Below are 26,129 nucleotides of genomic sequence, written 5' to 3' on the forward strand. Positions count from 1 at the left end.
CCCTCTGTCTCAATGTTGAAAAGGCTAATAGCTAGAACAAAAAAAGCAATGGCTGCCACCCCACCTACCCCCAAAACTTTAAGTGAAATACAAATACCACCTGAAATCACTGTAAGTCATAATGAAGAGCAATTTCTACTTTATGACAGTAAATCTAATGATGAAATAAATATTATATATGCAACTCCCACAAATTTACTTAAACTACAGAATTGTGAGACATGGATGATGGACGGAACATTTAAAAAATGTCCCAAACCATTTTACCTATTACATACAATCCATAAACTGTATCACAATACCAACATCCACTTTATATGTGCCCTGTTACCAAACAAACAAACCACAACTTATATAGAACTGTTAACAAAAGTAAAGCAAGAAACTAATAATTACTACCCTCAAAAAATGATTATAGACTATGAACAGTCAATGATCCAAGCCATCCTGAAAAACTACCCTCACACAGCAATACAAGTTTGCTTTTACCACTTTAACCAATGCATTTGGAGACACCTTCAGAAATCTACGCTCAGTGTAGAATATGCAACTAATAGCAATTTTGCATATGAAATAAAAAAACAAATTGCACTAGCAAACATCCCAATAACTGATGAAGCAGAACACTACATCTCTTAATAGAAAGCCCCTACTACCAAACAAATGAACAAAAACTAAGTCCCCTACTCGACTGTTTCGAGGACACCTGGGTGGGAAGGCTAGACAGATATGGACACAGGAGACAGCCCAAATACCACATACCATGGTGGAATGTATATAACGTTACCCTAAACAAAGAAGCAAAAATTACTAACGCTGTGCAAGGATGGCATAATGCTTTCCAAGCCACAACAGGCAGAACCCAACCAACCCTACATAAATTACTACAATCCTTCCTAAATGAACAAAGCTACCAACAAGAAAGGGAGTCATTATGATGGTGGAGGGCTTGACACCTCCTGCCGTGCGGTGGCGGGCCCTCCAACATCGGACAGCAATTTCCCCCCCACCATATTACGATGACGGGGGGAATCGCTCTGGTACCGTGGCAGTCATAAAGACCACCCTCTACGGTACCGCCACAGGCAATCGTTCTGATTGCCTGACGGAGCGGTCAGCATGTGTAAAATGGTAGGGTCTGCCAAATTACAATGCTGACTGAAGCCTGCCTTTCCATGGCGGTGAAACCGCCATAGAAAGGCTGGCAGGGATTGGATTCAGGGGTCCGTTGTGAGAGGGTGGTCCTTTTTTGGGAGGGTGGTCCACTGGGTGGTACCCATTTTAGCTCCTACATTTTCCTGCACTAAGTGGTAGGCACCACGTGGTGTCTTCCACCTAGTGCAGGGATATGCACGACAAGCTGTTTTAGCATTACAGTGAGTGCTGCAGCCAGCAGCACCCACCACAATGTTAATGTAGCAGGATGCAACCGCCCCGGTGGTGCTCACGTCAGAATCCGGGGTGTGGCCCCAGTCCCCGCTATGATGACTCAAATCCGCCCGCCATCGTAACCTGCCACTAAGACTTGAATACTCTGTAACACAGCTAGGTCCAAAACTAACTAAAAAGACTAAAACAATGTTCGAGCACCTACAATACAAAGTAAGACTCTACACAAACACTAAAGGGCTTGAATACCTAGAAACAATAGCTAAATCCCTACTTTAGAACAGTACTACAAAAATATAGCAATATCGTAATTGTGCATTTAATTCCTAAATAAACATTTCTTGGCAAACATATAAAATATAAAAATGATGTCAATTAACTCTAACTTACTTTGAAAAATTATTTGACATAATAAATATATTTTATATATGTACAAACCTCAATAAAAATTAATAAATAATAAATAATTAAAAAACTGCCATTAATAAATCCAAAGGTGCAAAGATCCCAAAACTTACTTAAAACTTCCCCCAAAAAATTGAACAATACAACTGTAAAAATTATAGTCCTGAGACAAAGTATCCGTAGACTCCAATCCATTAAAAATCCCGAAAAATTGAATTAAAAAAGAAACACTCCAGGAAAACCCAAAAAATAAAGGAACTGTAAAATAATTATTACTTTACTAGAAACGAATACACAGTTCTTTTAAAAAAAAAAAGCATGCATCTCACAATGGCAACTTCCAAAACGACAAAAACCTGTAAAAAATAACACAATTCCTCCTCCACAAATACATAATAACATCATTAAAAAACACACATAAACACACTAATAACACCATATTGTAGAACTATTTAAATAAATAATACATATTCTCACACCTACCTATGAACAAAGTAACTGCATTCCGCAAACGCAAAAGAACTAACTAAACTGCACCAAAAACACAAAATTCAAACTACACATACACTATACAGTACTTAACTACCTTCCAAATACACCTAAATTAAGCCTAAAAGTAACAATATTAAACTTACCTTGACCGATGCGACACAGCTTCCAACCGCAAGCTTCTCCCCTCCGAAATGAATTAAAACAACACAGATAGCCTACAATATACAATTTGGTTTAGAAAATGGATACCTAAATGAAATATCAAAAAGATTTTTTACATTAAAGTCAATGTACATTACAAATGCAATACTAAAAAATGTTACACAAAAATTTTAATTAATTTTACTAATGTACTATATGTTTTTTCTTTACTGTTAAAAAATGTTAAACTACAATAATACATATTAGAATATAAATAATATTTATTATACATTAAATAAAATATGTAAACTTACCAATGAGATTAAAAAAATGATGTTTGCTAAAAATATGAAAACATGTGTTAAAAAATATTTTTCTTTATCAAAATGTTTTCTTACCTTAATAATTTTTTTTTATATTTACGACTTAAATAATACAAATATTATTATACAAAATATATTATTAATTATTCACAAATATGCAAAAATATCAAAAAGTCATACAGTGAGAAAATTGTTACAAAATATGTTATTAAAAATGTACACTCAATCTAATTATGTAATGCATACTTACAATGTAAATAAATATTCTATAACTGTTACCAAAAAACTATGTTATAAAAAAAGTATAAAAACCAGTGAACAACTACATCTTTATTTGTAAAAGATGTACATATTTACCAAGTTCTACATTATAAAAAAGTAAAAAATGTTTCATGCTGACTATACTAAAAATTTATATGTTTATGTTGAAACATAAACATATAACACCAATGGCGTTGTAGCTCGCGCAATGTCATTCGTTTTATTGATTTATTTTGTTACTTATCTCTACGGCCATATGCCATAGTTTACTAACCCCAACCCTCTCCCACACCCACCCCGCCCTACTGCCCCGCACCACTGCCTCCAGGAGATTAAAGCACTTCACAGCTTTATCACCTATAACCACAACATCCCACTCTTAATAAAAAATAATTATTTTAAAAATATTTCTGTAAATTATTTAAAAACAATTTATTTTATTTTTAAAACACTTCCCACCCTTATCTTCTATAAACCCAACAGCCCACTCCTAAAACACAATTTAAAATGTCATTAATATTTAACACGTTTTTTTAATGTTAAAAAAAATGTGAAACACTCCCCAACCTTATCCCTAATACAGCCAACATCCCACTCCTAAAACACAGTTTAAAATGTAATTAATATTTTTAGAAAAATTTACATAAAAAAAATATTTTTTAAAACACTTGCCACCCTTATTCCCTATAAATCCAACATCCAGCTCCTAAAACACAATTTAAAATGTCATAATATAAAAAGAAATTATACCGCTTCCTATCCTGATCCTCTGTAAACCCAACATACGACTCCTAAAATATTTTTTATATAAAATATATAGAATTTACCAAAAATTAATAATACATTTAAAATTCAATACGATATTAAAAAATTCACATTTACAAAATCGATATTTTTTTATAACGATCATAAAAAAATCAATGATTTTCACAACAATATTTTATACAACACAACAAATTGATATTCTTGACATCGATATCATATACAAAGATATTTTTGACTTTCGACATTTAAACTCGATATTATTGCACAACGATATTTAACACTCAATATTTTGTCTACTTAGCGCATTAGGCAATTAAGTAAAAGCAAAGTCAAATTGTTGTGGGACGGACGAGAAATGCCAATCAGAATTTGACAATATCAAGTGTGCCATTGCGAAAGCTTCTGCGCTCAAGGGGTTCGATCCTGATTTGGATAATGTGGTTAATGTGGATGCAAGCAACAAGGGACTTGATAGCGTTTTCTCTCAAAAGGCTGATGGTAAAGAAAACATTGTGCATATGCTTCCCACTCTTTATCCCCTACAGAGGAGAAACTTTCTGTAATTGAAAAAGAAACCCTTGCATGTGTGTGTGCTATGGAACATTTCTGTTTATTTGTGTGGGAGAAACCTTGTGAAATACGGAGGTGTCAGGTCCGCACCCCAAGACCCCCCCCGTACCTGGTTCTGTTACCCGGACACGAGAGGCACCGAACGGCGTTCGTGACAGCCGCCTTCCTGAGCCTGCATCTTACGACCGGCAGCGCGCGGCGCAGGCAAAGCGTCACCGCCGCGCTGCAAGAACTACCCAACAGGCCGTGCGCGACGCATGCGCAGGCCATTCCCGGCATAAATGGAGGCCGCCAGTCAGAAGCGGCGTCGGATATTGCCAGACGCTAGCAGTGGCTAGCTTGCCCCGGGAGAAGCGCGATGCTGGCGTTTGTCTCCCTTACCTCAGAGTGGGACCTTGAGAGCTTCTAGGAACATTTTCACCGGCAGAGTACGCAGAGTTGTCCGCCCTGCCTTGTTTGGCCTCAGTGCCTGTCAGCTACCTCAAAGAGGGGGTTGGAACTATCGACATCGGCCGTGGGCAGTCCTTCAGAGCGGGCAAGCCCCAGAGAACTGCTAAGGGGTTCTAAGCGGTGACGATAACCGCTGGTACAGTAACCCCGCAGTCTAACTCCTACCCTACCGCAGAAAGCGGAACTCGAGCGGCATTTTCGGCCGCTATTTTGCACAGTGTCCTTCGTTGGTGAGGTACCAGGCCAGGTGCTCTTGGGGAGGACGGTTGGTCCCTACGGTTCGGCCGAGAGGGGTTCCGCAAGGCGTTGCTGAACGGTGAAGGGTATCGTTGACCTTTCTTTATTGTTTATTTCCTGGATGTGTGATCTTTACTTTGGTAATGCATTAAAACGCCTAACAGTACTATACCTCGTTGTTGTCTGGGCGTTTGTATTTGCTTTCACATGCTGATTAGGGAATGGCGATCTAGTCCTTTACCTATGTCTCACTAACACAGGAAACCCCGCAGGCAGTCGTTGGCTTTGTACACTGTAGGCATTCCTCGGTGGCAGTTCTCGCTGGCGTCAGGTCGACCCTGAGGACCAAGAGGTTCACATAATATCCGACCCATTATCAACCGTCTTCCTGGTCGGTTTGACGAAGCAATGGCCATGATGGATGATATCCTGGCGGCATTGGATGGGGTCAGAGTTGAGCTGGATGTTTCACGGCAGGAAACCGCTGACCTCAGGGCGCCTTTTGGTGCAGGGGCTGCACACACCGCCCCACCAGCGGCAGTAGTAGTGAAGATGCCGGTTTCCATCCCGCTGGCAACACCAGAACGCTTTAATGGGGAGTCAAACAAAGTGCAGGTGTTTCTGACACAAGTGGAGTTACACTTCTCGTGCAAGCCCAAGTCGTTCCCCACCAACCAAGCCAAGGTCGCTTTCATGATCTCCTACTTGGCAGGAGACGCTGCTCAGTGGGCTGTGCCTTTTGTGAGCTGAGACGATGCTCTCCTGCACGACTGGGAAGAATTCAGGGAAGAGTTCATCAAAGTGTTCGACCGCAGAGCCGACTCCTACACAGCGGACAGAGAACTACTGGAACTCCGCCAGGGCAGCAAGTGTCTGCTGCACTACCTACATGCATTCAGGCGCCTGGTGGCGGAAACTAAGTGGCCTGAGTCCAAGAGGGCTGCGCTCTTTCTTCAAGGACTAAGCGAGGAACTGAAAGACGTCATCGCGCAGATAGACCCCCAGTCAGACACCTGTGAGGGGTTGATAGGTCTAGTCCGGCGACTGGAGCACCGGATGGGTGAGCGACGAGGCGACCATAAAAAGAAGGACAAATCCCCGCTCATGAGTAGCCATCTGGGGCTGTCAGAAGCTCCTCCAACTCAGGGGCCTGAACAGATGGACATCGGGGCCATCAGAGCCAGTCTCACCTCCACCAAAAAGGAATCCCGTCACAAACAGGGCCTTTGCCTGTACTGCGGCAAGAAGGGTCAGTTCATGCGCGAATGTCCTGCTAAGCCTAAGACCAGTCAATTCGTTCCAGTAGGCTGGTTACTGCGGCAGTAGACCCGATGGCGGAAAACAATTGGACTCCCGAAACAGAGAAGGGGCTTCTCGGAGTCGCAGCTATATCCCTTCACTGCTAAACACTGACCAGCTGAATCAAAGGCACCTGTTTATCCCCCCTGAAACTACTAGTACAGGACATCTGGGTTTCGGCGGCGGCTATGGTTGATTCTGGGGCCATGGGCTTGTTCATGGATGCAGAAGAGGCTCGTCGTATAGGCGTTTGCCTGTTACGAAAGGAAGTACCAGAGGACGTATACGCAGTGGATGGGTCCAAATTGGTCTCTGGACCTATCGGCCAACACACAGGATAGGTTCAAGTCAGGTACGGGGGAAGACACCAAGAAGCGATAGACTTCAGCATCATGAGGGCCCCTCAGTACGGAGTCATACTGGGGTTGCCCTGGCTCCAAAAACACAATCCGTCGATCGACTGGATAACAAGAAAGGTTACCTTGGATTCACCGTATTGTCTTCTGCATTGCAGACCGCCACTGAACAGGGGGAGGCAAACACAAGCCCCATCTCAGGTGGTAGCCACGGCAGCCGAGAAGGCTGTGAGTCTTCCGGCTGAGTACTACGAGTATGAGGGTGTGTTTGATGACATCTAAGCCGAAGTACTACCTCCCCATAGGCAGTATGATTGCCAAATTGACTTGGTGCCAGGGGCGTGTGTACCAAGCGGGCGTTTATACGCCCTCACAGAAACAGAGAACCTCCACCTGCGCTCCTACCTGGACAAGCTGCTGGACCTGGGATTCATCAGGCCATCCAAGTCTCCGGCAGCGTCTCTCCTTTTTTTATACCAAAGGCCAACGGAGAGCTGCGCGCCTGTGTGGACTACAGGGCCCTCAACGCTATCACTATCAAAAACCGTTACCCCTTGCCGCTCATCAGTGTACTACTAGAGCAGGTGAAGACGGCCAGGATTTATACCAAGCTCGACCTCAAGGGGCGTATCACCTGGTTCGCATGAGGAATGGGGACGAATGGAAGATGGCGTTCAAGACAAGATACAGTCTATTCAGGTACCAGATGATGCCCTTTGGGCTCTGTAACGTCCCTGCTGTGTTCAAGTGCTTCCTGAACGACGTGCTTCGGGAGATCTTGGACGTCTACGTAGTGGTGTACATAGACTACATCCTGATATATTTGGATACGGTAGAAGCCCACGTGGGACACGTGTCGAATGTCCTGAAGATTCTACAGGATAACAAGCTGTTTTGCAAACTCTGCAAGTGCGATTTCCACATCACGACGGTGGAGTTCCTAGGGGTGATGTTGGGTCCTGATGGGCAGGAGATGGCAGAGAGGAAGGTCACGGCGGTGAAGGATTGGCCTGCTCCTCAAAGCGTCAGAGATGTACAGTGCTTCATCGGCTTCGCCAACTTTTATAGGAGGTTTATTGATGGATTCTCTGGTCTCGTCAATCAATCAATCAATCAATCAATCTCGTCGCTCCTATCACACAACTGCTGCGTAAGTCACAGCCGTTCCTTTGGACCTCTGAAGCACAGGCAGCATTCCTAGAGCTGAAGCAGGCTTTCATAATGGCTCCTATCCTTGTACACCCGGATCTGGAACAACCATACATCGTGGAGGCACACACCTCAGCAGTGGCTCTAGGGGCCGTTTTGGCTCAGAGGCATGCATCTACAGGTGTCTTACACCCGGTGGCTTTTATGTCACGGAAGCTGAACGATGCGGAGAGAAACTACCACATCGCAGAAAAGGAGCTTCTGGCCATAAAAGAGGCGTTCACAGATTGGAGACATCTGTTGATGGGGGCGAGGCATGTGGTGACGGTGTTCACGGACCACCGGAACCACCAGTTCATTACCGCAGCTAGACTCCTCTCTCCCTGCCAGCTGCGGTGGATGCTCTTCTTCTCTGGATTCCATTTCAACATCACATACAGACCAGGTTCTGAGAACAGAAAGGCGGACGCTCTTTCGCGGCAAACAGACCTCTCATCACAACCCCCCTCGACGGTCGGTCCCATCATCCACCCGGCCAAGGTGTTAGGGGTAATACAACCGAACACGTTTCTTTTTAAAAAAAAAATATTTTTATTGGTATTTTTTACAAAATAAATGCATTCCCACCCTCCCCATCTCACCCTTTCCCTGACCAAGAACATGTCAAAGCAATAGATAAGAAACAGCTTATTATATACATACAATAGAAATTGATCCAGTATAATGTACTTTGCCGTAAGGATACGAAAAAAAATATATATATATACATGTAAACAATGCAATTATATAAAGTACACTCATATTTGTCTCTGGATCCACAGTAACATAGGTGACCAAATCCGCATGCCCATTAATCTTTTTTTAGCACCTTTGTTTTTATAAATTGCTACTTCCAGGCTACAAGTGGCTAATAGCCTAGCCCTCCATTGTTGAAATGCAGGTGGATCCGGATCTAACCAGGCTGAAGCAATAGTAAGTCGAAGTATTGCCATGGCCACAAATATTAACCCCTGGATGTTTGTCTGCACTTCCCGATTTGCTACCCCCAGCATGATTTCCTCCGTTGAGATTTCTATTCTTGTTTGACAAATTTCTGATAGAAATTCCGAAATGTCATTGATCAGCTTAGCAAGTGTGTTACATGTAGCAAATATATGTATAATGTCGGCCCCATATAGTGCACAGCGTGGACATGTTGTTCCCTTCCCTGTTCCCCACTTAACGATTTTCTTAGGGGTATAATATAGGAAGAAGAAGGTTTTATAAAATTGTGCCAATAGTTTTATCGACATTAATGAATTTAATGCTAAGTCAAATGCTATGCGGGGGATATTCGGATACAGTCCCAGTTGGTCCTGCCACATTACGCAATATTTATCCATATCATCTGGGGCCAATAAGTTCAAAGTTTCATAGATTTCCCCAATCCTTGGGGGCATTTTTTTACATATATTATCCATCAATTGATTGTTCCGGAAATTCTCCCGCCCACCAGTTTTCTTTGTTAGAAAATCTCTAACCTGCAAAAACTTAAAAAAATCCCTATGGCTAATATTATATTCCTCATGCAGATCCTCAAACATCTTAAGACAGCCTAGTTTATAGAAGCAGCCCAGTTGCACTATCCCTGCCGAGACCCATCTGTTTATACAGCTATCATGAAATATTAAAGGCAGATCATTATTCCTGTTTATTGGTGTGTAAAATGAGAAGCGCCCTAGCCCCAGCATCTTGCGAATGCTACTCCATGCTTTATAAGCCCCTATAATAGTCTTAAACTTGACTTTCTTAAAATAATTATCGTTTGTCTGTCGCCAAAAGCAACCGGCACAATCTTCACCTAATAAAAGTTCTTGAGGGGACGGGATCTCTTGAATGATACTTTCATTCGAAATCAAATTGGCGCAATATTTCAGAACAGTGGAACAGTAATACAATTTAAAATTCGGTAGGGATAAACCTCCCTTTTCCTTCGGTAGTACCAATCGTTTAAGAGCCCGTCTGGGTTTCTTATATCCCCAAATGAAGCTTGAAAGCATAGAGTCTATGGTCCTAAAGATTGTTGGGGAGAATTGAAGACAAATAGTCCTAAAAAAATATAGAAATCGGGGGAAAAAGATCATCTTAATCAAATTACAACGACCCCCTATGGTTAGGTGTAAATTATCCAATCGTACCATCTCCTTCTTGGTTCTGGACGTCAATGGTTTTAGGTTAATATCAACAATATTTTGAATTTTAGCACATATCGTAACCCCTAAGTAAACGACCGCCTCAGTAACTCTTGAGTCCCTCATCACAATCGTGTTGTTTAACACAATCTGGGTTTTGTTGTTCAATTTATATCCAGATACCAATCCAAATAGGTGTGCTTCCTCTTCTATCACAGGCATAGCTCTATTTGGGTCTCCAGTGGCAATCGCAATATCATCGGCATATGCCAAAGTTTTGGTATTATGACTACGTATTTTAATTGGTGATATACATACACAATTGTCCAACCATCGAATAAATGGATCGATATATATAGCAAATAAAAGGGGTGAGCAGGGGCATCTCGTGATCGCAAAGTTCTCTGACAGGAGCCCATTGACTAATACTCAAGCGCTCGGTTTATTATATAGTCCTCGAGTGGCCTTAATGAATTTATCGTTGATTCCACTGTACGACATTGCCATCCATAAAAATCTCCCGGAGACCCTATCAAACGCTTTCTCTGCATCCAAAAGTATAAGCGCCATGGGGTCTCCTGTAGACTCTGTATAGTCAAACAGCGAGATCACCCGTTGAACATGATCAGTTGTTGACCTTCCTGGTATAAATCCATGCTGGTGTTTAGATACTATTTTATTTATTATTGGCGCCAATCTGGCCGCCAGGAATTTCGAATAGATTTTTGAGTCCCCATTAATTAGAGTAATTGGTCGATATGACCCTAAATCGAGTGGATTTGTATTTTTTTCAAGAAGACGATAATTTTAGCTTCTGACCAGGAGGGTGGGGGAGAGCCTCCCTTGAATATGTGGACAAACAAAGTCATCATTATTATTTTTAATTGATCAGCAAATTTCAGATAGAATTCAGATGGTATTCCGTCCATTCCTGCTGCTTTCCCACTTTTTAATGTTTTTAAAGATAGCAGGATTTCAACCCAATTGGGTAATTTGTCCAGCATGTCCTTGTACTCCTTCTCAAATCTTGGACCTCGATTTACATGTAAATACGAATCTGGATCCCCCAATCCATTTATAGGCTCTGTATAAAGATCTTGATAGAATCTCTGAAATGCGGCCCTTACTTCATCTGGTTCTGATTTTAAGCCTAGTCTAGGGTTTCTACGAGGAGTATAGCGGGGTGTCCAGTCCTTTGCTTGGAAGACCTGTCTGCGAAGACACAGGGAGTGGCAGGTGAAGGATGGAATTCCCATTCACGGACGACAGCTGTTGGTTCCCACCTTGTGTCTTTGGAAGCAAGCATTTTCATTGGTGTCACGATGCACCCAGTGCGGGACATCTGCGGGCAGAAAAAACGGTTGAGTATCTCACCAGACAGTTCTGGTGGCCTTCCCTGAGAGCAGATGCTACGGAATGGGTCAAGGCATGTGACACCTGTGCCTCCATGAAATCCGATCATCGCCGCCCACAGGGACTGCTGCAACCCCTTCCAACACCCTTGAGGCCTTGAGAAAACATTTAGTTGGACTTCATAGTAGGGCTGCCGTTGGATCAGGTTTGCACCGCGATCCTGGTGGTAGTGGACTATCTTACTAAGATGGGGTATTTCGTGGCATGTAGACAAGTGCCTTCTGCAGGACAACTGGCTAAACTGCTGTTGATGCATGTGGTAAGATTGCACGGGCTGCAAAATGTGATAGTGTCCGACAGGGGTTCACAATTCACGGCCCAGTTCTGGAAGTTCTTCCCTCCACGTCCACACCGCACTTTCCACAAGCTACCATCCACAGACGGATGGCCAGACCGAGCGGCTCAACCAGTCCCTCAAGCAATACCTGCGATGTTTCATAGACCAGGACAAGGAGGAGTGGGTGGACCACCTGTGGCTTGCTAAGGTTGCGTACAATAACGCCACAGACAGCTCAACAAAGGTATCCCCTTTCTACAGTAACTACAGGCATCATCAGCGGTTTCTCCCGTTCCTGCATCCGAACCAAAACCACAGTCCGCCAGAGGCAACACGGAGAGTGGCTCACATTAAGGTAACTCTGCTGCGCCTGCGGAAGAACCTGGTCAGTGCCAAGGTGGCGTACAAAGTGTCCGCCGATAAGCACCGGAGGCCAGGGCCGCTGTACCGGGTTGGGGATCACGTCTGGGTGTCAACCAAGAATCTGGGCTTCCACAAACACAGCGTGTTCCACCCACAGTACATAGGTCCGTCCCACATCACTGAATGTGTCAGCCTGGTGAACATGCGGCTGCGCCTGCCATCTCATATGCGCATCCATCCACTGTTCCATGTCTCTCTGCTCAAACTTGCGACTACACTCAGGCGGAAGGCCCCATGCCCGGTGGTGGTAGACACGGAGAAGGAATACGAAGTGGAAGGAATACGTGACTCAAAGTGGCGCAGGGGCAAGTTGTGGTATCTGGTGGCGTGGAAGGGCTACGGCCATGAGGAGCAGTCATGGGAACCAGCTTCTGGGGTGCACGCTCCCCGACTCGTGGACTCGTTCCACAGCAACCACCCTACGAAGGCATGCCCGACGCTGGGCCTTTGATGGGAGGGGGATGTACTGTCAGGTCCGCACCCCAAGACCCCCCCGTGCCTGGTTCTGTTACCCGGACAGGAGAGGCACCGCACGGCATTCGTGACAGCCGCCTTCCTGAGCCTGAACCTTACGACCGGCAGCGCGCGGCGCAGGCAAAGCGTCACCGCCGCGCTGCAAGAACTACACTACCCAACAGGGCGTGCGCGACGCATGCACAGGCCATTCCCAGCATAAATGGTGTCCGCCAGTCAGAAGCGGCGTCGGATATTGCCGGATGCTGGCAGTGGCTAGCTTACCCCGGGAGAAGCGCAGGGCTGGCATTTGTCTCCCTTACTTCAGAGTGGGACCTTGAGAGCTTCTAGGAACATTTTCACCTGCAGAGTACGCGGAGTAGTCCGCCCTGCCTTGTTTGGCCTCAGTGCCTGCCAGCTACCTCAAAGGGGGGGTTGGAACTATCGACATCGGCCGCGGGCAGTCCTTCAGAGCGGGCAAGCCCCAGAGAACTGCTAAGGGGTTCTAAGCGGTGACGATAACCGCTGGGGCAGTAACCCCGCAGTCTAACTCCTACCCTACCACAGCAAGCGGAACTCGAGCAGCATTTTCAACCGCTACTTTGCACAGTGTCCTCCGTTGGTGAGCTACCAGGTCGGGTGCTCTTGCGGAGGATGGTTGGTCCCTACGGTTTGCTCGGCATTGTCAGCCGAGAGGGGTTCCGCAAGGAGTTGCTGAACGGTGAAGGGTATTGTTGACCTTTCTTTATTGTTTATTTCCTGGATGTGTGATCTTTACTTTAGTAAAGCATTAAAACGCCTAGCAGTACTATACCTCGTTGTTGTCTGGGCATTTGTATTTGCTTTCACATGCTGATTAGGGAATGGCGATCTAGTCCTTTACCTCTGTCTCACTCACACAGGAAACCCCGCAGGCAGTCGTTGGCTTTGTATACTGTAGGCATTCCTCGGTGGCAGTTCTCGCTGGCGTCAGGTCGACCCTGAGGACCAAGAGGTTCACAGGAGTGATCATAAACCTTTTGTCAAATTTATGACTAAAAAGGGGTTTTCCAATGCTTCTGCCAGAATCACAAAATTGTCAATGCATCTGCAGGACTATATTTATAAAGTTGTCTACTTCCTGGCATACCCCTTGGCTTGCAAGAGTGTGAGAGTTGTCATTTGACTTTTGAACAAATTGCTTTAATTCTAGGCCAAGGGTTACTCAATATAGGTCAGAAGGAATGGTTGGAACATTATACTTTGGCCGAAGATTTACAAAATTTGTACGGACTTATCAAGTCTGGTTGGCCAAGGAAACTATTGTACCCGATGTTTTGAAACACTTTTTGGAAATTAGATATGAACTTTCTGTTGTCAAGGGGTCCATTTACAGAGGAGACAGAATTGTCCCTCTTTCTTCTTCAAGGTCTGATATTGTCAAACTGTGTCATGAAGAGCATGGGGGTATTTTTAAAACCAAACAAAGAATCAAACAATGGTTCTGGTGGCCCGGAATTGATATACTCATTGAAAGAATTGTGCGTGATTGTCTGTGGTATGCCAATTCAGATAAATATCTTGTTACCCTGAGACCAAAAACGTGTGAATCCATAATACCTACCAAACCATGGCATACCATTGCTGTTGATATCATGGAACCTATTGGTTTTGAGGCAAAGTATGTCATTGCTCTCATTGATGTTTTGTTCTAGATGGCCTGTTTTCAAAATTGTGAACAAGGTTACTTCTGATGAAGTTTTAACATTTCTAGACAGGACATTTATTGAGGAAGGTTTACCTGTTCAAGTTATTTCAGACAGTGGTGTCCATTTTCTGTCCAATATTGCTAAAGAGTATTTCAACAGAATACAAATTAAAAATAGGACAAATTCCTTATACAATCCTTCTGGCAATGGCATGATCGAGAGGTTCAACGGAGTTCTGAAGAACTCCATTCAAATGGCTGTACAGAATGGTTGTGACTGGTAGGTTCAAGTTTTTAAGACCCCCTGGATGTATAGAATGACTCCTCATGATGCTTTAGAAGTATCCCCATGTAACTGTTTGTGGTTTAGAGACTGTCCTCTGTCGTCCTCCATAGTGCAGAGTCTATTGAAGATAAGTGATTACGTACTCTTGGGTGTAACCTAGAAAAATGTAAGTTGTATTTTTTCCTGTTTTTTATTATTGTGATTTGAATGAAATGTTGTTTTATCTGTATTTTATGAGGAACTCCTCGGAATTCCAAATCATAATAAATAATTGAATTGGTATCCCCTTTTGAAGTCATGAGAGGACATGGTGGCAGAACTAAATGTAACCCTGAGTGGATGTTGGAGCCTGCAACCAGCACTGTGCAGATGGATGTAGTTAGATCTAGAATTGCGCAGAAACACAAGTATAAAGAAATGTATGATCTTAAGCGGAACCCAAAGGATGTTTGCATTAAGGTGGGTTGCTGAATAGAAGTTAAAAAACCCTGGAAAGTGAAGAAGGGTGAGAGTCAGTTCTCCGAGCCTTTGAGAGTCACTAAGCGATGGTAAGGTCTGGAATCTTAAGCTTGTGGCTATTTTTAGCCATAGTTCTAATTCCTTCAGAAAGCCTTCAGTATCTGCTAATGCTCATTCAGGGAAGTTGTTAGAAACTTCTAATACTCAAGTGTTGATGACGCTGGTTTGTCCAACTCTGTGGATAACATCAACAAGAGTATTACTGTGACCACCGAGGAATGTATTGCTGATAGTGGTGTTGTTTTACCTGATGAAGGAGTTTGTGATGAAAATAGTGGTTTGGTACGCTGTGAAAAACATATATTATGAAACCCAAATGGATGGCGATTTCATTTGCGATGAAGAATGCAAATAGTTTATTTTTTCAAGGGGGAAAGATGTGTTGTGTTCACCTTATTGTGTACGTATAATTTATTACGTATGTTATTCTATTCTCTGTCTCGCTCAGTTTCTGTCCACGTCAGCTGTAAGTTCTAGATTGCTGTCAGTGGACGTTGGAGCTGGTAGAGGAATGTAGGCTCCCTCTGTAACAGTGGGGTATATTATCAAGGGGTTTATCTCCGCTTTTTTGGCTTTAAAAGCCAAGAAAGCGGAGATAAAATTATCTCCCTATTACCAAGCTGTCGCTAACACCAGTTAGTGACAGCTAATAGGAGATAGCGACCATCTTGGGCCCCGCTTTGCATGTCAGTGATATTTATCACTAATGACATGCAAAGTGGGCGTGCCAAGATGTTAGCGACTGGAAACAGTCGCTAACATCGCTATCTCCTATTACCAACTTTTGGAGATATTCGCGCTAAGCGCGAATATCTCCAAAAGCTAACACCTGCCCTGAGCAGTTCTTCACCATGTTATCCAATGGGAGGTGGATAACATGGCTAAGAGCATTTGCTCGATAATGCATGAATATCGCTGACTTTTCAGCGATATTCATGCATTGCGGCCGTTTTTTATCGCATTTGCGATAAACCTTGCTAATAGCAAGGTTTATCTGCGATAAAAATCGCCGATGTGCGGCGATAATTTTTGTCTCTAAACAAGTTAGAGACAAAAATTATCGCTAGTTGTTGGTAATATACCCCAGTGTTTCTTACCTGAATTAAAGCTTTTAACCATTCACTCATGTCTGACTCCCCTTTACAGATAAGCTTGCTATGAGAGGCACACAGTATGGAGTGCTTGATAGGATGAAAAATTGCATGTGATGAGTGTAGGATTGACTGTCTTTGGGAAGGTGGGGTAAAATCCAACTGAGCCCAATTTGGGATAAAAAAGGGGTAATTAAAGTTGCCGATTTGAAGCTTTAACAGTTAGCTGCTACTCCTACACGTGATGCTCAAGGACGATGCTTAAGAGGGTTCAGAAGAAAAGGCTTGAGATATCATAAAATAATTGGGATACTGCATTGGCTGATGCACTAATTGATACTTTGAACAACATTCATAATTTTTTTGAACATATCAATTGGCACGGTGACTGATAAGATAATGTTTTAAGTGCAGCTGTTTATTACTGTGGTGGTCACATTATGTTTTTGACTTATGAATGCAATGAATTGGTCTATGCGATTGTCTGATCATATTGAGAAAAGTGAAAAAAGATGTTGATCAATGCAACATAACCACTTTCCTGAGTTTTGATAGCCAGTGCTTTCCATTGTTCTTGGCATGAATGGTATTTTAATTGTAAAACATACATCACTATTTATATGAACTGTGTGATTCAAAAATGAACTAAGTAGGTGTTCTTTTCTTATTTTTGAACTCCTTATAGGCCGAACACTTTTGGTCTTAAAAGTTTATTTATTTATTTACTCCTGATAACAAAGCATTTTCCTGGAATCATGTCTAGATTCAAGTGGGGTAGAGGAAGTCATCTGTAGATTGGAGCCTTCTATTTGCAGGATGGCATTGAATTGCGTTGAGGAGTCCACAAGGAGCTCGAAATAGCACCACTAGCAATTATCTGATGCTAGGAACCACGCTAGAGATGATAGGAATATGAATGGTACCTAGCTCCTAGTCACAGAAGATCACCAAGGATTGATCAACGGTTCTGGTGGTAATGTGCCTGATCTTCAAAGAGTTGCATTTGCTGATGGTGCTTATGGAGGTGAATGTGCAATATATAGATCTTTCTATAGTACTCATTTATACTTACAGATACGAAAATGTTCAGTTTTTGTCACGTGCTTCTGATGTTGCGACGCAGGTAAAGTATGAGGCTCAACATAGAGAACTAATTCATGATCATTCTGAGCATCATATGTCTGCAGCCGTGTGTAAATATGCATCAGCAAAATAGGAATGCTCCTGAATATCATTCACAGCTTGGGTACCAACGTGCATATGTCACTGTTCTCATGAGTGAATTATTACTGAGAACTCTACATTTTTCTATTCACACACCTGGATATCTTTGTCATTTTGGTAATTTAAAAAAAACTATTTTCAGCATAGAGTCTCATCAAGTAAAATAGATCATTAATCTAATTAATTCTGTTATGTAGAGTGGTGACACACACTAATTAATATCTCAGGGATCTCAAGTAGATATTCGAAAATATCAGTGATAATGAAGATGGCAGAGGTTCTCAGTATGTGAAAATGCATGATCAGATTCAAATGGAAAGGGAGATGCTATTTAGGAACAATCTAATAAAAATGTTTGAACCCAGCAAATAATATATTTTGTGTGTAGGAAATTTCCGCTATTTGCATAATGACTCATTTTATACTGTCTTTATTTGCTGGTATTTTGACACTGGTCCCAGGGAGGCTGCAAAATAGTTCTTGGTCCATATTCACTGTTCCCAGAACATTACAGTATGCAAAGAATGATGGATGAAATTCTTGAAGTAATCTCAGCCACTGGTAATTACTCAGGCCGCATACCAGTCCATTGTTATTTTGCACACCATGCCACCTCAGTGTCGACCCAGCAATATGCAAATCAGTCTTGACCCTGCTTCAGTGGAAACAGTCCACCCCAAATTGTCAGGCCATTCACTCTCTGAACTGGAAAACAAACCTGCACGAGTTGCACACAAGTCAAATACTGTCTCTGTAATACAGTGTGGCTTTGCGCCACTCACATGGAGTATGTTAATACATTGCATCCGACTGTCTCTGGAGCCTGAGCTGCTGTAGGCCAAAAGCTGAAGCAAGCACATCTAACAAAAAAAGTTCTGACATGTTTAAAAAGTCTGCTTCTAACGTTACTTACGTCACCTTCAAACTGGGATTTGTTTCAATCAAGTTCAATGTCAATAATGGGTGGAAGAGATACTTAACAAGTATATAAGGCAGATGTGCATGTTCAGTAAAATAATCAAAAGTGATTTTACTGCACAGCTGTTAAAGACAAAACTACATAATTCCATTACTCAGGGTAACAAAACACTATAAAATCTGTCATGGCTACATTGTCTTAGTTACAATCAAATCTTTGATAAACTTGGATGTCTGTTATGAATGGCAGAAACAATATTTTCAGACATTGGAGTCATCTAAAGAAGATACCTTTGTAACCTGTTCCTGGCAGGCCCTGGCTTAACACAGAGACATATATTGCATTTTCCCAATCTAGAGGTGAACTAGATGAGGTGTAAACATCTGGTCTAGCCTGAAGAACCAATGATCTTCTGTACAGCTGCTTGTGGAAGATGATTGGCAAGAAAACACAATGATGTTAATCACAGGAACATGAACAGAAGCTTATCTAAGGAATATGAAAGTATGGGGAGAGGACAACAACTGGCCGAACAAAAGCAAAGGAAGAAATTATGTAGTGTGCCAATTGTATGTAAGACAAGTAATTAGCAAAGGCCTTTCTTGAAATTGGTCCTATTTCCAGCCAGACTTGCTCAATTTTTTACACGGGTGACAGTGGAACATGCCAAATTTAAATTTACCAGGAGTGAAAGTCTTTGTTTTTCCTTTTGTATGTCTGAAGGACTAGGGGCTAGATGTAGGCAAATGTTATTTACCGATTCATAAATACAGAATTTTACCGATTCGGTATTTATGAATCGGTAAATATGAAGGGGGGATATGTAGGTATTTCCAGATGTTGAAATACCGAATCGTTAATATTCGGTATTTACCGAATCGGTATTTCCTATTGATTCCTATGGGCTGTGAAGCCCATAGGAATCAATGGGAAATACCGATTCGGTAATTACCGAATCGATAAATACCGAATTCTGCAAGGGTGCAGGGGGTGTCACTTTGACACCCTCTTGCACCCCAAATATAGGCATGTGTGCCATGTGGCACACAGACATGCCCTAAGGGCATGTCTGTCTGTCACATGGCATAGGTGTGCATGCACACATGTGCATGCACACCTGGATTCAGTATTTTACCACCAAATTGAATTGGGTGGTAAAATACCGAATCTGAAAGGCCTTTGGGACTCAGAAGAGTCCCACCTATATTTGGAATTACCGAATCGGTAAAAATACAGATTCGGTATTTTACAGAATCGGTAAATTTACCGATTCGGTAAATTTACTGATTCTGTAAAATGAAGGCCCCTACATGCCAATTCTTAAATACCGGTCGGTAACGGCCGAAATCGGCCGTTACCGACCGGTATTTAGGCTCCTACATCAGGCCCCAGACCCTTTATGCTGTGCTGAAAACTGGTTCAGAGGGACCTCACATCAAAGGTTCCAGCATCAAGGTGCGATGCCTAGTCATGGCTTCCAGTCGTGCCTAGCTAGAGGACTTTGGCTTCCAAACAAGCGACTACGACCACATTTAAAACTTTGTACCTAGGCAAGGCGGCAATTCAATCTGATCACCAAAGCACTTTTGGGGGGTCATTAGGAAGGCGGGCAGACTTTGTCCGCCATCCTATAGAGAAATAGGACCGCCCGCCATAAGGGCAGGGGTCCCGTGGGGGACATTAGGATGCGCCCGCCACAGTGGCATCCTGCATTCCTGTCATTGTGGCGGGCGGTGCACTCAGCACCGCCCACCACAATGCCAGGAAGGCATGTTGTGCACTTCCATGCACAACATGGCAGGCACCGCGTGATGCCTGCCATATTGTGCATGGAACTGCAGGGGGTACCATAGGTACCCCCCATGTGCAGCCCCCACCCCCCAGAGACCCTGGGGGCCCGCAACGGGCCCTCACAAGCATTTACTCCATGCCTTTCCGTGGCTGCAATGCCGCCACGGAAAGGCATGTTTCCGCCCCCAAGATAATATGGCTGGCAGTGTCTGACAGACACCGCCACCATATTAAACTTGTTGAACATGTGGAAAAGCGGCGGACCGCCTGCCGTGGTCCCCCCGCCATAGTAATATAGCGGGGAAATGGGTGGCGGGCGGGGGCGGATCTTGGGTGGATCGCCACTGCCTTGCGGGCGGTGGCGATCGGCCCAAGATCCTAATGGGCCCCTTGGTGTCTAAAAAAGACTCTGCTTGGAGTTTTTGGGGCCAAAACCAACAGCTTCACCTAGAATTCAATAAAGCTTTATTCGACTTGGTAGGACCCTAGCTAACCACAGCATTGGAAGATGCCTCACTGAAAATTGTGGCATTTCGGGCTGGACTGTTCTCATGGGGAGCAGGCTCAAGACTGATTTGCATATGACTGGATCCAAACTGGGGTGGCATGGTGAGCAAAAAAACAATGGACTAAACCGGGTCCTGTGACTGGGGGTGAATGTTTGATTTGTTCAGCATTCCGTCCATCATTTCTTCTTTTTGCTTTTCACAGGAAACTGTGGACTTTCAATTTCAGAGACTAATTCAGAGGGGAAAATCTTTGACTGGAATGACTCGCTTGGTGTATTCGGCCTCTACTTCATTGCTGTAAGCCTAAAATCACACCTAGGTCCTGCTCAGCCATGTACTTGACTTCTGGTTCATGCTTTACTTTTTCTTGAAATGTTTGCCGTAACAGTTAAAAAATAACATCTCTGTTTCCCATTACCCTGTTTTGATGGTGTCCCTATCTTTCTGCTCAGTAAAATGCTCTCTATGTTTCTAAATAGGTTTAGGATTTTTATTATGTTGTGGTATTTACTTTAAACCTGTTGGTACTGCTTGAACTTAGCATGGACTTCTCTGGGACTTGCCTTCTGGTTGTGCCATAGCTACATAGGTTAAGAGGAGATTTTCTCAGAACTGTGTTTTGACCTAACGGAGGTGGGTTTATTAAGTTGACGGGGATACCTCCTCCTCAATTAATTACCCCATTTCTGACTTTAACCAGTTATCATTGGGTCAACTATCATGTTGGCATGGTTGAGCTCCCTCTTTTAGAATACCCCTACATCAGCTTCTCTACTCAATTGAAACTGGAATGTATGATGCAGGTCCAGTAGCATCAGCTGCATGCAAGGTTTTCTGGATGTTCAAATAAACCACATTTTCTTACAATAAAAAAAAATGGACAGCATTGAGTTAAAGCATTAGTCTATCTTGAAGCCCTGAACAATATTTTTGTATGCTACTTTTTTACCGTACTGTAACCACATCAATAAACCAGGGTAGCATATCCTTCACTTTACAATAGATAATATAGACCATGGGTAATGGCTCATTATTTGCAGCATTTAAAGCGGTGTTTGCTGTAGGTTGCTTGCTTGTATTATCTATTTCAAAGGTAATCATAAAAATGTACTTTTCCTGTATCACCTGATGATTAGGCAAGCATTCCTAGATCTAGATTATGATGCCACTGCATTTTTTAGTGCTTTATGGTTAGGTACTCTACCTACTGTTACTTTTTATGTAGGCAATATTCTCTTTCACTTGCATGAGATATAGTTATCAATGTATCAAATAATATATTGTTATATTTCGTATAGGTCCCCTAATATAAGCGCAGGTAACATTATAACCCTTCACCTATATTCTCTCTTACATTACATACATAACGGTTCTTAGGGACTGACCTTTTACCTAGATACAATACTGCACACAGAACGCAGGATTTTCCCTGGTGAAAGCCTCACACATTATGCATGAGGAATTATGGAAGCACATTAGGACTACCATCTCCTGTAAAATATCTATGTACAAAGTTCATTTCCGACGTCATCCTAAGTCTGACAAAGTAATACAGCAAGATGGAACCCCCGGGAAGACCTATGGGTCTAAATACATCACATCTTGCTAAGACAGGCAGGGGAGATCAGGACTTCCCAGCCGACACACTGACCAGAGATGCTGAGGTTTCTGCATTCAGATACTCCAGCTCGCAGTGGTCTAACATTCCTTGCGGGTGTCCAACCCAAGACCAGTACAGGGTCCCATAGTCTCTCAATCCAGGTAATGGGGGTGACTTTATCCTAAGGGGATTATTGGCTTAACTCCTACAAGCATGCTAAGTACACTTCGGTACATCTAGATAGGAAGGCATTGTAGTTGTACGCACATTTTATTTTCATGTATTTTATATACTCGTATGTATTCATGATTATTGCAAGATCATTGTTTCCAAACATTTATATCTGTTACTGTCTAGTGGTTGTTGCAGCTCATCTATTTTACACTAGACTAACGATTGTTCAATAAATGCTTATTGAAAAACGTCCAGACCATTTATTCCGTGTATTTCTTTGAGACTGAGTGAGCACGAGTGACTGAGCGAAAAGCAGTATACTGTTTCCACGGTCCTGATGGATCAGGGTTGTCATGTTCAATGGTTGCCAAGAACTATTCTCTCCTTGGTAAGAGGAGATTCTAGTGGCACTGTGAGCTAGCTGGTACAGAAGGCGAACATACCCGGTGGGGGTGTTGAGACTCAATCTGACACCAGCCCTACAGTGTATGTTGTCCGCACGTGCAGATCCTGTATACGTTTTTATAGGAACTACACAACATGGTGCTGCCAACGTTGGTTGGGTACTTATTTATTTATTTTATTTTGAGTGTTTTGTATAGCACTAACAAGACCCTTGCAGGTATCCGAGCGCTTTACAGGGCAAATATAGGAGGTAGACATAAGCATAAAAATACTGTGAGTTAGATTAAATCAGAAATGGTAGCTAATATAGATTAGTACATATATACATGAATGTAAAAAATAGTTCAAGTGAATTTGGCCAAAAGAATCGCTTTCACTTCTTTTTTTTAAAATGTCGTGGACTGGTTCAGTCTCGTGTCTGGAGGCAAGGTGTTCCATATCCTGGGGGCCATTCCTGAGAAGGTACGATTGTATGTTTTCTTCTTGGAGAATCATTGTGGTTTTAGTAGAAGATTATTGGAACTCCTAGTGGTTCTGCTACCACGCAATGGTACCAATTTCTCCACTAGATATCTTGGGGTTTTGTGGTGCAGTGCCATGTGTGTGATGCAGGTAATTTTCAGTTGGATTCTGGCTTCGAGAGGTAGCCAATGGAGGACACGAAGGTCAGGGAAGATGTGACAATTTCTTTTGGAGCCTGTGATGAGTCAAGCGGCTGAGTTGATTTAGGCTCTAAGATGGGCTGTCGTACATCTAGGAAGGCCACAGTTAGTGACACTCCTGTAGTCCACTCTCGGGATTACAAGAGTCTGACCTGCCTGTTTAAAGTCATTTGCGTGTATGAAGGGTTTTAGTCTTCTCAGGGTATTCATCTGAAAATGTGCTCCTTTTGTCGCTGCGCTGATGTGATTCTGCAAATTAAGCTTATTATCCAGAGTTATTCCTAGCGATTTCCCAGCATCTATAATTTGAGGATAGCCATTGAGTGCAGTTAGGTGCTTCATCCACTCGCGGATGTTGGTTGTTTGGCTGGGGGTGGCGATTAGGAGGAATTCTGTTTTGAGGGTGTTTAGTTTTAAGTGGTTTTTGGCGAGCCATGTCTGTGTTTTCTATAGCGTCAAGTTAAGGGACATGATGTCTTCAAGTGAGTGGACCTTAATGTAGAGTTGTGTATCATCTGCGTACATGTGATATTGGACATTTGAGGAGTTGAGAAACTTGGTGAGTGGTTCCTAAACAAATTGAAGAGTGTCGGAGAGAGGGAAGATCAGTGGGGTACTTCTAAAGTGACAGGACTTGGATAAAGATTGATTGATCTTGAATCTTTGTGGTCTGTTTTGGAAGAAGGAAGTGAACCAATTTAGAACTGTTCCAGATAGTCCCATTCTATGTTTCAGGAGGTCTAGTAAGATTATGTGTTTGACGGTGTCAAAGGCTGAGGATAGGACGAGCAGTATTAGCAAACAAGCTTTGTTTTCGTCCAATATTTGTAATGCGTCATCTATTATGTGGGTCATGGCTGATTCGGTACTGTGCTCGGTCGGAAAACCAGATTGGAATTGATCAAGCAGGTTGAAGTGGTTTATGTGGTTGCTAAGCTGCATGTGAACAATTTGTTTTAATAGTTTGGCCAGGGTAGGGATGTTGGATATTGGGCGATGGTTATTCAGGTCAGACGGGTCCGCCACTGGCTTTTTCAGGATGGGGTAAGACTGCCCAGCTTTGAGGTTGTCTGAGATGGCTCCTTGCAAAAGCAAAGTGTTTATGATCCTAGTCCACAGAGGCACTAATATTGGAATGTAGTCTTTTAGGTGGGTTGCCGGAAGTGGGTCTATAAAGTGATTGGAGGGATTCAGAGCAATAAGTGTTTTTAGGATATTTTTTTCGCTGTAGAGGTTGAAGGCGACCCAGGGGGGTATTATTTTTGAGGTCATGCTTTGCGGAATAACTAAGCGAGGTCGTCAGCGTGGTAATTGAGGTGATCATATGTGGGTCAGTATGGGATAATGGATCGTTAAGAAGCTCAGACTTTATGTAATCAGTCTTGGTTGTAAAAAAGGAAGCAAATTCATCGCAATTGGGGAGTGTTTCTGAATAGACTTGGGGGGAATAGGAGACATCCGTAGATTGAGATTTAATTATTTCAAATAATCTTTTGGGACGATTCTTGGTCCGGTCTAATTGTTTACTACGGAAGTCAGCTTTAGATCATCTAATCATTCTGCAATAGGAGTTTCTTGTGCTTCTTAATACTTTGAGGTGGTCCGAGGATGGTGCAGCTCTCTATTGTCGTTCAATTGCTCTAAGTGATCTTCTGTCTTTATTTAGCCTACCATCATACGAGGGGATTGAAACTTTTGAGGTGACTTTTCAATTGAAGGGGAGCTAGATTGTCAAATGCCGAGTTCCTAGCGTGGAAGTAGTGATTAGTCAGATCATGAACATCCTTTACTCTATCAGGTGGGGGCATGAGGGTAGGACAAGCGGTTGCGAGTGAGACAGGAGTTATGTTATTTAGATTTCTCTTCCAGATTTTCGTTCGTGTGGGTTGGACAGAGAGTACTTTAACAGCTTCATTGATATGGAAAGGGATGATGGGATGGTCAGACCAGTCACAGGGGAGGATTCATTCCAAATGGGTGGAGTCCACTTTGGAAATTACTCGATCCAAAGTTGACCCTTTTATATGGGTGGGGCTGTCACAGAATTGGGACAAGTTAAGGTCGGATAGGAAGACTTTGAGGATATTGACCCCTGGGTCATCAAGGTTAGTCCAGTGGAGGTTGAAGTCCCCCAGGAAGATCTGAGTGTTCTGTAGTCCATCATTAGTAGCTAAAATATCCATTATGTGTTCAATGAAGGTCAGGTTGTTGACTGGTGGATGGTAAAATGCATGTAGTGAACATATTGGCTTGTTATTGTTAGTGACGTCTAAGCATAGGTATTCACAGGACGAGAGAACAGCGGAGTTGGAGCGGATCACAGAGAGGTAGTTTCGATGTATGGAGCCAATGCCCCGCCTAGCCTATCAATTCTATCTAGTCTTGTGATGTGATAGTATGGGGGAACTAGTATGTCTAGGATAGGCTTGGATGAGTCATTAAGCCAAGTTTCTGTTAAAATTATAAGGTCATGTTCATTGGTTAGTATGAGGTCAGCCAAATCTGGGGCATGGTGTGTGGCTGACCTACAGTTTAGTAGGATACATTTTAGCTTGGGCTTCGTAGGAGTAGTGTTGGGGTAGTATAAGATGGGAAAGCTCTTGAAATTGCTTTCAACAATGCCTCTGAGACTATGTCTTGTAACTATAGAGGCATTGGAAGGGATGGGGTAAATTAGGGATGATTTAT

This window comes from Lissotriton helveticus, chromosome 10 (assembly GCF_964261635.1).
Source record: "Lissotriton helveticus chromosome 10, aLisHel1.1, whole genome shotgun sequence".
Taxonomy (NCBI): Eukaryota; Metazoa; Chordata; class Amphibia; order Caudata; family Salamandridae; genus Lissotriton; species Lissotriton helveticus.